Source organism: Cetorhinus maximus, chromosome 4 (assembly GCF_964194155.1).
Source record: "Cetorhinus maximus chromosome 4, sCetMax3.hap1.1, whole genome shotgun sequence".
Classification (NCBI taxonomy): Eukaryota; Metazoa; Chordata; class Chondrichthyes; order Lamniformes; family Cetorhinidae; genus Cetorhinus; species Cetorhinus maximus.
Window position 1 is genome coordinate 136,057,068 of NC_135882.1, and position 15,405 is coordinate 136,072,472.

Here is a 15,405-nt window from a genome sequence, read left to right on the forward strand (position 1 = left end):
ATTTAACAGCAATCTCAGTCGGAGAAATCATGTAAGTACAGGAATGGAAACTACCAGGATGCCGCTCATACACTAAAGGATGTAATTTTATAAGTATGGTAAAGGAACACAGGTAAGGGAGTAATATGTGAGCTAAACTACACCAGTATACCTGGGCTGCCCAAGTCCAGCCCAAGCAGCAATCATCACGGACGGGATGGAAAATTGATGGATCAGCCAAAAGCCCGTTGATTTTGGGCAGGAATTTTCGGTCCTGCCTGAAATCCCTGCCCAGTCCCAGAGGATTGGAAAACTGCCAATGTAACACCCTTATTCAAAAAGGGAGGGAGGCAAAAAACAGTTAACTATAGGCCAGTTAGCTTAACATCCGTCATTGGGAAAATGTTGGAGTCTATTATAAAGGATGTAATAGCAGAGCATTTAGAAATGCATAATGTAATTAAGCAGAGTCAGCATGGCTTCATGAAGGGTGGAATAATGACTGACAAATTTATTAGAATTCTTTGAGTGGGTAACAATCAGGATAGATAAAGGGGAGGAATTTCTTCTCTCAGAGTGTAGCCAATCTGTGGAATTCTTTACCACAGAGGGTTGTAGAGGCTGGGTCATTAAGTATATTCAAGGCTGAGATAAAAGATTTTTAATCAGTAAGGGAATCAAGGGTTTTGGGCAAAAGGCAGGAAAGTGGAGTTGAGGATTATCAGATCAACCATGATCTCATTGAATGGCAGACCAGCCTCAATGGGCCAAATGGCCTACTTCTGCTCCTATGTCTTATGGTCTTACGGTAGATGTACAAAAAACTCTACCTAACCTGGGAGTGCTATTGGAATCAAATTGCATGGAGGAGTCTTTACTCTGCATTTAATTTATGCAATGCCTGCTATAAGAAAGTTTGACGGTGGTATTAGATATCAGAAATGGAAAATTGTTCCAGTCCAAGCTCATAATTCTCATCGTGATGACTCCATAAAAAAAGTTCTGTCTTAACACGCACTGCAGGAGTGTCAACCTGTGACTATATAATCAGTTTTAGTCAGAATTTAACTCCAATGTCTTGGAGGCGTTACTTGTTTTTTGGGTTTCAGAGTTCTCGTCATAGCAAGCACATCTTGTTTTTGACATGACTCATTTCTTGGGGTGAGATGTTTAACCACTGTCTTGTCTGCTCTTTCAGTTAGACTTTAAAGATCCAGTGACAATATTCAAAGAGGAGGTCATCTCTCCTGACCAGAATTCCTCCCCCAACCAGTGCCATCAAAAAGGAGATGGTGGTGTATTGGTAATATCACTGGATAAGTAACCCAGAGGCCCAAGCTACTTTCCTGGGGAGAGGGATTCAAATCCCACTGTGGCAGCTGGTGGAATTTAAAACTAGATGCAGTAATAGTGACCATGAAGCTATTATTGATTGTTCCTTAGAAAGGAAAGCAAACCTGCTGTCCCACAGCAATGTGGCTGACTTGTAACTCCCCTCTGAAATAGCCTAGCAAGCCACTCAGTTCAAGGGCAATTAGGGATGGGCAACAAATGCTGGCCTTGCCAGTGACACCCACATCCCCTGAAAGAATAAAAAAGATTAATTGGTCACTTGTCTATTATCTGTGGGATCTTACTGTGTATTAATTGCCTGCTTTTTAAAATCCATATAATAAGTGACTGCACTGCAAAGTAATTTATTGTCTGTGAGATGTTGCTGAGATGAGGTAATTGGACTATGTGAGTGCAAGACTTTTGTTTTGGTTCTTTATTTTGCATTTAGATACCATACTTTCACACAGAATATATCCAAGCAATTTTCAAGAGGAAGAGGAGGTCACATGGGAAAGATTAAGGGGAAGCAAGGGGAGATGGTGGGAACTGCTTGCAGATTTTTTTTAAAAAGTAAGTTTCCAAGAGACTTTTTTTTTTGCAGGAAGTGAGTGAGCGAGAGAGAGAGCAGCAAGGCATCAGCCAGGTACAGAAAGAAAATTCTAAACTGGAATTACTCTCTTAATTCAGGAACTTCAGCCGAAGGCTACAAACTTTCCACACAGTGTCTCCAAGGAAAGGTGAAAAGGTTGGAACTCACTCCCTGTGGAAAACAATAAAACCCTGAGGATGTTTTCACTTCACCACTGCCTGCCGATCCTGTATTTTCTTTGCACGGGGATCAGCTGAGGAAATAAAGCAGAAACAGAGCGGGTGGAATTGATTGTGAGGCTCCATGTTATGAAATTTCATCTGTTTCCTACAAGTGCAACGAGATGGAATTTTTCCCACATGCAGAACTTCTTGGGGAGTGGGGTGTTGGGGGCGGGGGAGAGAAAAAAAGCACGCACAGGGAACAATTTTCCATGTTTGCAACACTAGCCCGTAGGCCTTATTTCCCAGTATGTGTCTGTCTTGGCTCAGTGCCTCTGAGTCATAAGCTTTTGGGTTCAAGTGACACTCCAGAGACTTGAGTGCATACTCCAGGCTGATGCTAACAGTGTAATACTGAGGAAATGCTGCATTGTCAGAAATGCTATCTTTCAGATGAGATGTTAAACTGAGGCCCTGTCTGCTCTCCCAGGCAAATGTAAATGACCCCATGGCACTATTTCAGCAAAGAGTAGGGCAGTTTTGTGCTGGCAAACATTTAACCAGCAATTAATGTCACCAAATAGACAGTTTACCTGACTATTTATCCATTTTAGGTCTTTGCAAGTGTGCAGATTGGGTGTTGCATTTCTTACATTACAATTGTGAATAAGCTTCAAAAATACTTCATTATTGTGAATTACCATTCAGAAGGAATTACTAGATTAGGATCTAGAATTCTGGCAGAGGATCATCGTTCACAGGAACCAATTGTAATGATCATACCACTGCCTCAACTGAGATAGGATCAAATCTGGAACCTTGTGATCTAAATGGGTTTTTTTTTTCTGTGCCATTACTGTCATATCTTTACAGACAAAATCACACATGTGGAGAACATGGCCATCAAAACTAATTTAATCTGGTATTTCCTTATATACATGAATGGACACAAGAGGCAACATTAAAGTTATCGTCACCCATCATGTGGAGACATTTTCTATTTCTTTTAGGGTCCCACACAATATAGATTTATATAGAGGGATGGAAATATTCCCCTTTTCAGAAACTGACAGCGAGAACTTCCTTGGAGATTCTCCCGATGAGTTTTGTCAGGAAAACTGGATACATCAGATTTGCACTGACCTTCCACTGAAATTATAGCAGTCTATCAGGAGAATATCCCAAGTGGTGCTAGTGTCAGCACATATCCAGGTTTTGTACAGCAGAGCTTGATGCAGATGAAAATTCCCTTTAACTGTCCCCGTAATGAACCTTAGTCCCTAATGCAAAATGACACCCTGCACTGCACCACTAAGGCTTTTTTTCCCATTTCCTACCCCGACCAACATGTAAATTATCCACACCAACCAACCTTTGTCAGTCTCACAACCAAATTGTTCCACCTCCACCATACCTGACACATGGCACCCACACAATCAACTTGTTGCACCTTCACCAGCCAATCTGTTCCATCCTGAAAACAACTATAGAATGAACATGCACGTGACAATATGTCGAACCAGTAATGTAGTGCCTTTGGAGGAATTTTACAGCCTCCTGCCTGTATATTTGAAGGCGGGGGGAACATGTAAGATAAGTTGGATAGGCAGCTAACTGTCCCCCACGCCCACACTCGAGCTGTCCCCCATCTTACAGAGGGCAGATAAGGCATCAGCCAGCCCACCCACCCTTAGGTCTATTGAGGCCCTTAAGTTACCAATTAAAGGCCATCTAAGGGCCTCTTTCCACCTCTACTGCCATAATATGGTGGGTGCGGAAGGTGGAAGGAAAGTGGCCATCCCGCTACTTCCCCAACTCAGGGTAAAAGACGGGAAGGAACGGGGGGGGGTACCTCCTTTGGGGGGGGTCCCCTGTGCTCAAAGGGGACACCATCCCCTAGATTGTACCTCTCTTTGTGCCTTACCCTCTTCCGGCCTCTTGGACCCCACCCCCTCCCCAGAGTCCCCAATACCTCCCCAGCAAAAAATAACCAGGGGTGGGGGTGGGGGGGGATGGGGGGAACTTATCTTTCAATCCAGCATCCATGATTGTCTTCTCAGGGCTCCCTTGCAGCCCCCAGCAGTGGCCACTACTGCATTCTGCATTCTGGCGCTGCTGGGACTACTGGTTGGCCAGCAGCTCTCGTGGATGGAATTTCCTATCCCAGACAGGTGGAGCTCCCACTCTCACCTTGTCAAGCCTGCCCCAGCGTATTGCCACTGTGGGGCCACCCTTTTAAAGTTGGCAAGCTGCCAACCGACTTTTCTACCAGATGTGGCGAGCAATAAGTGACCCCTCCACCTGGTAAAATTCACATCTTTGAGTTTCAATGATTTGTATATTTATATGTCTGAGCATGTATAGTAATTGTATATCTGTGTGTGTATATTTATATATCTCTCTAACTACATTTGTACATACAAAAGTTAATATGGATGAAATAAATTACTACCTATACTTTGGGGCTTTTCCTCATGCGGAAAGTGATGGAAATAAAAACAGAAAATGCTGGGAATGCTCAGCAGTCAGGCAGCATCTGCGGAGAGGAAAAAAAGAGCTAATGTTTCAGGTCTGTGAACTTTCATCAGAACGTTTCAGAAAGTGATGCACTTGGTTGCTCTAGTAAGGCATCAGTCAGCTATTTTATGCTGTGTTGCATTGCAGATTGACTGTTGCTGATGTTCCCTTTGGTGCCTATGTAACAACCCATGACAATAAGGTTCAATGTAATTGTCACCCTACTTGCCACTGGCAACACCTGTGAGGTACAGATAACTCTTGCATGTTTAACATGTTCATATGTGTGTGTTTCTCTGGTTCCTAGCGAACTGCTGGATATGGGGTACAACACTAATTACCCACCCTATAATCTCTGCTTGCAAGACCCTGTACTGGGGGCCTCATCTTGTAAAATCGCCTCCTGTAGTTTTATGCTTATGCAGCCGTGTGCCTTTATGTTATTGTGAGTGTTTATACGTAGGTGTGTAGAAAGGGAGTGTGTGAATATCTCTTTGTGTGCGTGTGTGTGTGTGTGTCTGCTGTGTGCAATTACATGTGTTTGTGCATCTGCATGTTTTTGTGTGTCCATGACCATATCGTCTTATAGCAGCCAAACCTAACAGCAACTGACTGTTGCCATAGAGACATAACAGTGCAAAAGTTCTCCTCTTATTGGTTCCAGGTTGGTGTGTGTTTCTGCATGAGGACTGCAGTTCAGTCGAACCACTCTCCAGTGTCTATTCCTTTTCATATTCACAGATGAACTCATGTTGCAGCATCGCAGACCCCTCCCCCAATCCCACCAAGGTAGCCTTGAATTTTAGCAATTGTGTTGCAAGTTCATTACAGCTTTAAAAAAAAATTGAAAAAAAAACTTGCATTTAAATAACACCTTAACCCAATTCTCAGAAAGGGCTCGAAATGCTTCACTTAATGTTACTATGTATGTGACCAGCAAGATTTGACAGGGATCAACTCGATGAATGTCCATAGCATGGTGACATTGGCTGAGGGAGGAATGTTGTCCAGATCTCTGCTCTTTTTTGGATTGTGTCATAGGATCTTCAACATACATCTGAAGTAAGCAGACCTTTGTTTAACTTTTCATGAAAAAAGCGGCACCTCTTGACAATCCCCAAATGCAGACTGTCAACCTGGACTATGTGCTCAAGTCCTGGAGTGACTCTTGAAGCCAAAACCTCTGACTCCAAAGCAACAGTACCCCTGAGCCAAGCTTAATGGGGGTGATAGGAAAATAACAAAGTACTTTAGTCTATTGACGTATATAGGAACAGCTAGTGCTTTCCCACTCAGTGATTTGTTAATCTCTAGTGTCTTTAGGAAGGTGACCGGGTGCTTCCAAAAAGAGGAGAAAAACTTATCATAGAATGAATTGTCATATTCTTCCCCTGACTACTGATCTCCTCTCTAGCATTCTTTCAGTAGATACATATCTCACCCAAAGTGGGCTTTTATTCATTTGTCAGTTTTAGCATTGGAGTGCATGGATTGAGCCCTAAAGTTAACACCCCTACATGGCAAACAACTGCACCCAGAAGGATGGTTTAACTCACAGGTAGTCCTGATGCCTCGCCCATTTCTCACTAGTTGCTCCAAGGTCCACACATGCGAGGAGCATGTCTCCTGTGGCATGCTAAACCTAGTGACAGAAGCCAAGGATCAATAGGAAAATTTCGGACTTTTGCAACTGAATTGCCCCATCCCTGTTGCTGAGTTGATGGATGAGAATTTAGCAGTAGTAGTAGCCTTAGCATTGAGTACAGGAATAGGAGACATGGCAACCAACCACAATCCTATCCTGTCTTGCAGCAATCACTGATAGCAGTCACTAGACTAGCTGAAGGACGTGGGAGCCGATTGGTACACGTTTACTTCTGCCTGGACTCTAATCAGCTAACTTCAGTAAAGGTCAGGAATCCTGTGGGACATTTACTATCTGAAAAGCGTCATTGCCAGAGAACTGAGTGTAGGATTCTTCTCCACCTTCTCAGAGATAACAATAGTGCATTACATGGGCGAGAGACCTATCTGAATATTAAAAATAAAACTGGTAGAAAAAATATCAAGACAAAAATACATTTTGAAACTACTTTCCCTCCTGTTTCCTTTCTACTGACACCACCTTTTCTTTAAAACCTCAGCCAGGGGGACAATTCCTTTGGAGTGAATCTGTCTCAGGTTTAATTCACAGTCTGTGAGAAATTAGGACTAATGCATCTGCAATTTCTTCACCTACTTCTGGGAATTATCAGGCTCTGGCAATTTTTCTGTCATAAGTCCCATTATTTTCTCCATTACCGTCTATTTACTATATTAAATCCTATACTTTCCTCTGCTTGGCTTATTTTTTTTTAGTTCCTGTTGTGTTGTTGGCATTAATCCTCTTCCTGCCCTGTAAAGATGAACACCATATACTTATTTAACAAGTCTGCCATTTTTGGTCACAACCTGCTTCTGTCCTTAATGGCCCCACATCCCCAATGCTACTGTCTTTTTCTTACTATATTAATAACAATGAACTTTTACTTTTAACTTTGAAATATTATTAGAAAGTAGCATCACTTCAACTAGGACCTTCATCACAACACACTGAACCCCCTTGCTGGAAAATGTTTACCTGTGGATAATAGATAAGGACATGATGGAACTTGATTGTCTCATTTCCCCCACTCCTGTGTTTACCTTGTCCAATAACCTGCCAACACCCACTGGAGAACTGACACTCTTGGACAAGGCCACTGGTGGGACTCTGAAACTAGGCCTCAGCACCAAGTTAGTAGTTTCAGAGGTGAGAAACTTCTGTTATGTGAGGAGATGAGAGAAGCTGCGATTGTTCTCCTTACAGCAGTTAAGTTTAAGAGGAGATTTGATGATAATTTTCAACAATATGAGGTGTTTTGATAGAGTAGTTAGGGAGAAACCGTTTCTATGGGTGAGAGAGTCAGCAATCAGAGAACAGATATTGAAGATAAGTGGCAAAAGAAGGGAGGAGGTGAGGAGGAATTTTCTTACACAGTGGTGATCTGGAATTCACTGCCTGAATGGGTGACAGAAGCAAGTCAATATAGCTTTCAAAAGGGAATTGGATATATATTTGAAAAGGAACAAAGTTAAGGGCTATGGGGAATGAACAAGGGAGTGGGGCTCAGTGGATTGTTCTTTCAAGAAGCTGGCATGATGGGCTGATGGTTGATGGTTGATTGTTGCTAGGGAGAAACTGTTTCTGTGACCATGATGGTCACTTGCTGTACTGTTAGAAGAGGAGATAGCTGTATGTACGAGAATTGTGCTCAGGATTGTAATAGGAAAAAATAGCAACTCATTCAAATCTCCTGCAGCAGGCCATCAACAATAGCCAGATGTACATGTTTAAGGCCGAGCTCAGCATATGTATTTTCCATTTAGCTCTACAAACAACAAGTGCACTGCGCTGTCTCTGTGGGGATTCAGCTGTTCCTGAATCGCACACAGCTTGTCCATCCCAGTCTGGCTGTATTATGGAATGTGTAAATTGTTTCAAAATGATCAAGTGGAAATTTGAAGGAGATATTTATTTTGTTTTAATTAGTGGAATTCATGAACCCTTTTGAACCCTTTAAAGAGCTGAAGGAATATTTCAACTCCAAAACAACCTGGAGCAGTGCCAATCTATAGTGATTTCTTTCCCTCTGAATTCCATCTCTCTCCCTTACCTCTCTCTCTCTCACACACACACACATAATAAGCTGGCCTAGAGCCAGACTATAGTGAGGCCTTTCTCAGAGAGTCCTGTCATCTCTCACACACAGTCAGAAATTGGTTTATTGTTAAGCCTATTTGTAGGCCTCACTCACTGGATGGAATTTAATCAGTGGCGCACCGTTCCCAACAGCGGGACTGGAAGTGGACGTCACTTACGATTTTGTGTCAGGAGCCAGTGCCCACGTGAATCATACAAAAATTTAAAGGGCCAGCAGCGGGTAAATGAATCATGTGCAGTTATGTGGAGGGGCGATATTGGAGGTTCCTGCAGTGAGGTGAAGGTTCAGCAGATCCGGGCAGGCTATAGGAGCAGGGAGGCTCTGCATCAAGGCCCCAGGTATCTTGTCCACCGCAGGAGCCATTTATCTGTGCACCCCATGATCTCTCTCAGCCCCTCTCAAAATTTTCCCCCTACGACTCCGTCCCCACTTACTTATTAATCTTAATATCCTTATTGTCCTGAGACAACATCCCCCTCCTCCCGATCATGTCCAAATCACTTCCACGTCACTTTGAACATGTCAGAGCAAAGACATAGATGAGCCCCACAGTTCAGCGATGCCTCCCTGCAGCGTCTCTTCCAGGCCTTCAAGGAACAGTGGGAGTGTTCTTCCCGAGCGACGGAAACCCTCCCGCTTGACCAAGTTAGCAACCAAGATCATGGGTGCAATGCCGGAAAAGGGTTGATGGCCTGGGTAAGTGGCACAATGGCGTGGGACATCAGGCAATGTATTTGTGCAAGTGTACAGCTGGACTAGGTGGGTGAATGTGTGATCAGCCTCAGGACCGCTGAGCACTTAAGGCCAAAACATGTGATATTTGGCTTGGATAAGTGATTGAATACAACCTAAAACATCGACAGGCCAGCATGTGTGATGGGGATGTGTGCAGCCAAGGAGTCATTGGCATTTGTCAAGTCACTAAATCTCCCCTTTCTCCTGCAGGACCCATAACCAGAAGGAAAGGGTGAAGACGGGTGGATGGGTGCCTGTTTTCAAGGTCCTTGCCCTTGCTGAGGAAGAAGCCCTGAAGATTTCAAGAGAACAGGGCAGCCAATTCATAGCTAACAGCGAGGCTGGAATGGCAAGGCAGCAGAGTGAGAATTGACCCAACTTGGTGCTGCCTTAATGGGTGCTCAGGACCACACAGGGAATTGTGCTCTGCGCATGGACTCTGGAATCTTAATCCGTTTCTTTTTGTTCTCATTTACAGGTGCCTGGAATCCAGACCAAAGGCCTCATCCACTCCAGGAGACCAAAGGCTTTACCTCTGGGCATGATGACACCAGTGACCCAGAGGATGTACAGTCACCTGCCTCTCCCGCACCAGTGCAGGTACACCCACCTGGGTAGTGGCATTTTGTTAATTTAGTTTAATTGTTACGTCATCCAGGTAGTGGAGGGGTTGCCTTGGGATTTGGATGTTCTGGGGAAAAGCTCACAGATATGCCCCGGAAGCAGATGGAGGCTGAGACAGCGGAGGTCTCAGGCACGCGAAGGACTGTTGGGGAACAGGCGCCCGCTGATGATAGACCTCTGATCAGGCCACCAGAAGCCTGCTGGAATAATGCAACAGGGGTGAGGGAAAATGTGGCAGAGATGCCAGGGGTTTTGTGCAGTTTAGTGAAGAGGCATTCCTGCATGCCATGAGTTCTGTCATGCCTCAGGCATATGAGGGCATGGCTTCCTCCATGGAGAGGTTGGCGACTGCCTTGGAGACCCAGGTCGAACAATTCCCACATGCGCTCTGGCCTGCATTTTGTCACTCTAGCCATTGGTACCATCTAGCAGTGGCTAGGAAAGATCGGCATGAGGCACCTGGACCTCTCTCCAGGTGCCCTTTCTTCTCAGGAGACAGGGAGGTTCCACTGTGCACCCAATGGAGGAAGAACACATGGGGCCAGCTGTCCCTTGGGCGTTGTCTCAGGGAACTCCCAAGGTGAGTGCCCTCTCCTCACCCCCTGTACCATTGACCCCATTGCCTCCCCTAGGTGTGGCCGAGAAGGTTGCCCCTGAATCTGTGCAGGGCACCCCCAATAGTTCAGAACACTCAAGCCCCCAGACTTCCAAAGCCATCGCAGGCAACAGGGCATCACACTCAGCAGCCTGCCTCCACCTCAGCTGCTGATATTGAGTTCACACCAAGACATAGTGGTAAGGAAAGAAAGCTGAAAAATGAGAGCAGAAAGGTGGCATAGGCGTTTTTACAAATTTCATATTATCACATGTAAATATTGCACAATATATTGTTTTCACTTTATTCATGTGTTTATCATTATCCTATTTTTGGGACTTGATTAGCCAGAGACCTAACTATACTGCCATGCCTCATGGTTGGCACTCAGTGATGGCTGCAGGGAAATGTTAGACATCTCCTTTATTATGTAGGAGACATTGGCATCGTGTGGTTGGGGTCAGTCTTTATTTAATGTCCTTGTGTGTCCATTTATGAGGCATAAAGGAACATACGGCTCTGTGGGCGCTATATGCAGTGTCAAGGAGTGTGTCTGAGATTATGTTCCACAGGGACAATTGAACTGCCTTATGTGAAGTCAAAGACCTGTAAAGACAGAGCAGGTTCTGAGATCTCAGTCATGTAAGGCTGCTTGACGTATGCCCACTGACACATCAGTTGTCCTGGGTAAAAGCGTTCCATTGCGAGCGTGTGCGACAGGGCTTATTATTCTAAGTGATAGCAGACACAGGTTCAGAGGTAGCTCCTGGTTGGAAGCCTGGCAGGGGTTAGTTGATATCCTGAGCAGGCAAACCTGTCCCAGCAATGGGACAATGGTCATGTAGATCCCTCAATCTTGAACGAATCTCGTGTATATGAGATTGTCCCCGGTCTCCCAGACACAGCTCGCCACGGCCCTGGTATTCTGTAAAGGTTCATGTCCCCTTCCTGATGCTCATCCCATTTATCCTCATCTGAGGAGGAGTGTTGCTCTTCTCTGTTGTCCTGATGCAAGGGTCTGCTGCATTGCATGGTCACGTAGTGCAGTGCACAACATACCATGGCTATCCATTAAACACAGGGGACCGGATTTTCTGTGCCTGCTGGCGTCGGGTGTCATGGCAAGCTTGAGCAGACAATATGGCGGGGAGGCCAAAAATTGGTTTCACTACGCCGTGAAACTAGTTTGCAAACATCCAGTCTGCCTGTCAATGGTGAGCAACGCCGCACGTCGGGAACTTCATTATAATACATTTGCATATCATTATAATCCCATCACGCTGGATTATCGGAGCATGTCGGTGTGATTGCACGCTGACGTGTTTCACCACAGCATTTATAAGGCGAGCTGCACTTTGAGGGAAATTCGGAGGTGAGTTCACAGTAACATTGTGCAGCGCTCGCCAGGGTCGCCTGTTGGACTTCAATGTTGATGCGCTACACATTCAGGCGAGGGGACAGGCGAGTTGCATTTTCCCGGTTGGCTGACAGTGCGATGCCAGAGTAAGGGCTGCCCTGCGGTTGAGGTGAGTTTGAGGGGCAGAGGGGCAGTGGGGTGTGGTGCAAGGTCTGGACTGCAGTTGATAGTAGTGCCTGAGCACATGCGAGCCGTGGGGGTGGGGTGGGTGAGGGAAGCGGCCAAGCTTTAGGGAAACCTGTATAAAGCGACCATTCCTCTGCAGCTGAGACAGTTCAGGTGCAGCCACATTGCCATGCTTGGAGTTGGGGCTCTAGCTTATCTGCCTCAACTCAAGCAACACAGAGGCACCAAAGTGCCACCGAGTGCTCCAGAGCTTTTCACCCCTTGGGCACAGACTGCAAACTAATGAGCGTTTTAGTGGACTGCAGAACAATTGGACGACTGGGCACATTGTACAATCTCCATGCTAAAGCTGGACATGGAGCAGTCACTGGTGGAGGTGCTCACAGCCCCTTGCAATGTTATCATTCAGGTTTGGACCAATGTCCCCCATGATTCAAGTTAACAGCGCAGCCTTTCAGTGCAGGTTAGGAGAATGCCTGCGTCTGAGCTGAGAGCGCAGCATGCAGTCCAGTGGACGAAGCTACCGCCAATCGGTCAGGTGGAGTGGGGTGGAGGTGGGTGAGGTTTCAGGCAGTCATGCAGCGCACTAAACTCTGGCCATCCAAGTGGTAGCCAGAACTCTCTGAGAAGTGTTAAGAGGCCTTCAGACTTTACCAAGACAGGTTCTTAGTACACCCAAGCTAACCCACACATCTTTCTCTTCTATCCTGCAGGAGGAGTACATCAGAAGCATGGAGCCTGGTGAACTAGCTGTATGCCTCATGGCTTACAGAGAGCAAAGACAACTAAGAAGACAGTGATTGAGGTGCCTGGCCAAGCAGAGGGAGGTGCAGCACCGTCTGTAGCTGGGGCCCCCACGCAGGCTGCTGAAGTGCCACAGTGAGCTGTCGCTGGTCGACAGGGTCTATAGGCAGCGCTTTTGTCGCTCCTGCAGATGACTGAGAACCAGTGTCACCAAAGACTGCGCATGTCTAGGGAACTAGTCGGTCAGATCTGCCAGCTGTTGCAAGATTTGGTGCTACGGGGACATGGAGGGCATCCACTGCCAGTGGCCGTGAAAGTGACCGCAGTGCTCAATTTTTATGCCAGTGGCTCCTTTCAGGGCTCCACAGGTGGCCTCTGTGGGATATCACATGTCTTCAGGCACAAATGCATCCATGAGGTCATGGACACTATCTTTGCGAGGGCACACAAATTTGTGCATTTCGCCTGGGATCAGGAAAGCCAGGATGCAAGAGCGCTGGGATTTGCCCAGATCTCAGGTTTCCCACAGGTGCAGGGTGTCATTGACTGCACTCATGTGGTGCTCAGATCTCTGTGGCAACAAGCGGTCAATTATGTCAACCACAAGGGCTTCCACTCGCTGAATGTTCAGTTGGTGTGCGATCACCACAAACACATCCTGCAGGTCTGCGCATGGTTTCCAGGGAGTGTCCTACATTCTCAGTAGGTCTCAAATCCCAGACAACTTCCAGGGTCCACAGAGGCTGCAGGGTTGGCTCCTCGGGGACAAGGGCTGCCCGCAGAGGATGTGGCTGATGACACCCGTGCAGCGGCCTCAGACCACAACAGAGAGAAGGTACAATGGGGCTTTTGCTGCAACTCGCACCTTAGAGGAGCAAACCATCAGAATGTTGAAAATGTTCTGGTGCCTGGACTGGTCTGGTGCCCACAGAGGGTGTCACGCATCGTCACCGCCTGCTGCACCCTTCATAACCTGCTGCGGCAATGGGGAGAGGAGTTGGTTGAGGAGGAGATGGAGGAGCTGCACGTCTCCTACGATGAAGAGGACATAAATGAGAATGAGGGTGAGGAGGTCCTCGAAGATGAGGATGATGGCAATGAGGCCCTTGCACTGGCCAGACGAGGCAGGTGCACTCCAGAGGCCCTCATAGCTGCTAGATTTGTGGAGGATGATGATGAAATGCAGTGAGGAGACACCATAGATTCTCACATTGCATCTGTGGATGTTTGACTCCAGTCTGGCTGATGGCAGCACACATACCCTCTGTGATAATGCTCCTGTCATGGAGACGCAGCGGATGCCCATAGTCCCTACATTCCAGGAGGATGATGACGACATGCAGTGGGGACTCTCCATAGATCCTTACATAGCTTATGTGAATGTCTGACTCCTGTCTGGCTGATGGCAGATCGCTTGTGCTCTGTGAACAGGATTATATCATGGAGATGCAGTGAGGAAACTTTAACTTCTTCTGATCCTATGGCATCCTTTGTGAGCTGAACCCTTCAGGAGCACACCATCACTGGACACAGGTGCTGCTGAGATGGGGGACACACAGAGAGAATTATGAACTCTATGCCGCCAGCCCAGGACATTCTGGCAGCAATGATAAGCCCCATCGAGGTGCAGGCATGGCTGATGTGCACAGTGACAGTGAAGATGCACCATCAGTGTGGTGGGAACGTTGTACAAAGCACAGGATTGAGACACCTGCCTTTATCTTGTGCAGGGACCAAGATTTCACATCTGAGTGACATGAACACTGCTCATCAGAACAAGGAGCCATAGACAAGGAGACATTCTTGGGAGTTTATTTAGAATGATGAACATTCTGTACAAGTGATTAATGCCCGTGTTCAGGCCATGCTTCCTGGCTGGGCTCAGGTGCAGCTCGTCCCTGCCTGAGTGGGAGCTGGTGCTGTGTACGGTGTGCTGGCGCTGGTGCTGTGGGCGGTGTGCTGGCGCTGGTGCTGTGCGCGGTGTGCTGGCGCTGGTGCTGTGCACGGTGTGCTGGTGCTGGTGCTGGTGCTGTGCGCAGTGTGCTGGCGCTGGTGCTGGCGCTGGTGCTGGTGCTGGTGCTGGCCCTGGTGCTGGTGCTGGCGCTGGAGCTGTGCGTAGTGTGCTGGCACCAGTGTTGGTGCTGGCGCTGGTGCTGGCGCTGGAGCTGTGCGTAGTGTGCTGGCGCCAGTGTTGGTGCTGGTCCTGGTGCTGGTGCTGGCGCCGGTGCTGGCGCTGACGCTGGTGATGTGCACGGTGTGCTGGTGCTGGTGCTGTGCACGGTGTGCTGGCGCTGGTGCTAGCGCTGGAGCTGTGTGTAGTGTGCTGGCGCCGGTTTTGGTGTTGGTCCTGGTGCTGGTGCTGGCGCTGGTGCTGGTGCTGAGCGCAGTGTGCTGGTGCTGGTGCTGTGCGCGGTGTGCTGGCGCTGATGCTGTGCGCAGTGTGCTGGCACTGGTGCTGTGCACAGTGTGCTGGCGCTGGTGCTGTGCGCAGTGTGCTGGCACTGGTGCTGGTGCTGTGCGCGGTGTGCTGGCGCTGGTGCTGTGCACGGTCTGCTGGCGCTGTTGCTGTGCACAGTGCGCTGGCGCTGTTGCTGTGCGCGGTGTGCTGGCGCTGTTGCTGTGTGCGGTGTGCTGGCGCTGGTGCTGGTGCTGGTGCTGGCTGTGGCTGCTGCTGGGAGAGGTACACCACGCTGCTGCCATTGCTTTTTCCAACATACTCCTCTGGACTTTTACAAGCTGCTCTGGTTTTGCTGCTGCCTAAGGGACACAAGAAGCCTACTGCTGGGAGAAAAACATCATCTGGGCCCGGTGACGTGCCTGCACATGCTCCCAGGCCCATA

At 47.5% G+C, this 15,405-nt stretch overlaps 1 long non-coding RNA gene across 1 annotated transcript in view; it reads left to right on the forward strand.

Moving 5' to 3' along the window:
* The first annotated feature begins 754 nt into the window (after window positions 1-754).
* Window positions 755-15,405, forward strand: part of LOC144679930 (uncharacterized) — an 871,259-nt gene continuing 856,608 nt past the window's right edge. The window contains exon 1 of the long non-coding RNA XR_013576448.1: window positions 755-793. This is a non-coding gene — a long non-coding RNA (uncharacterized LOC144679930). The remainder of the gene's footprint in view (window positions 794-15,405) is intronic.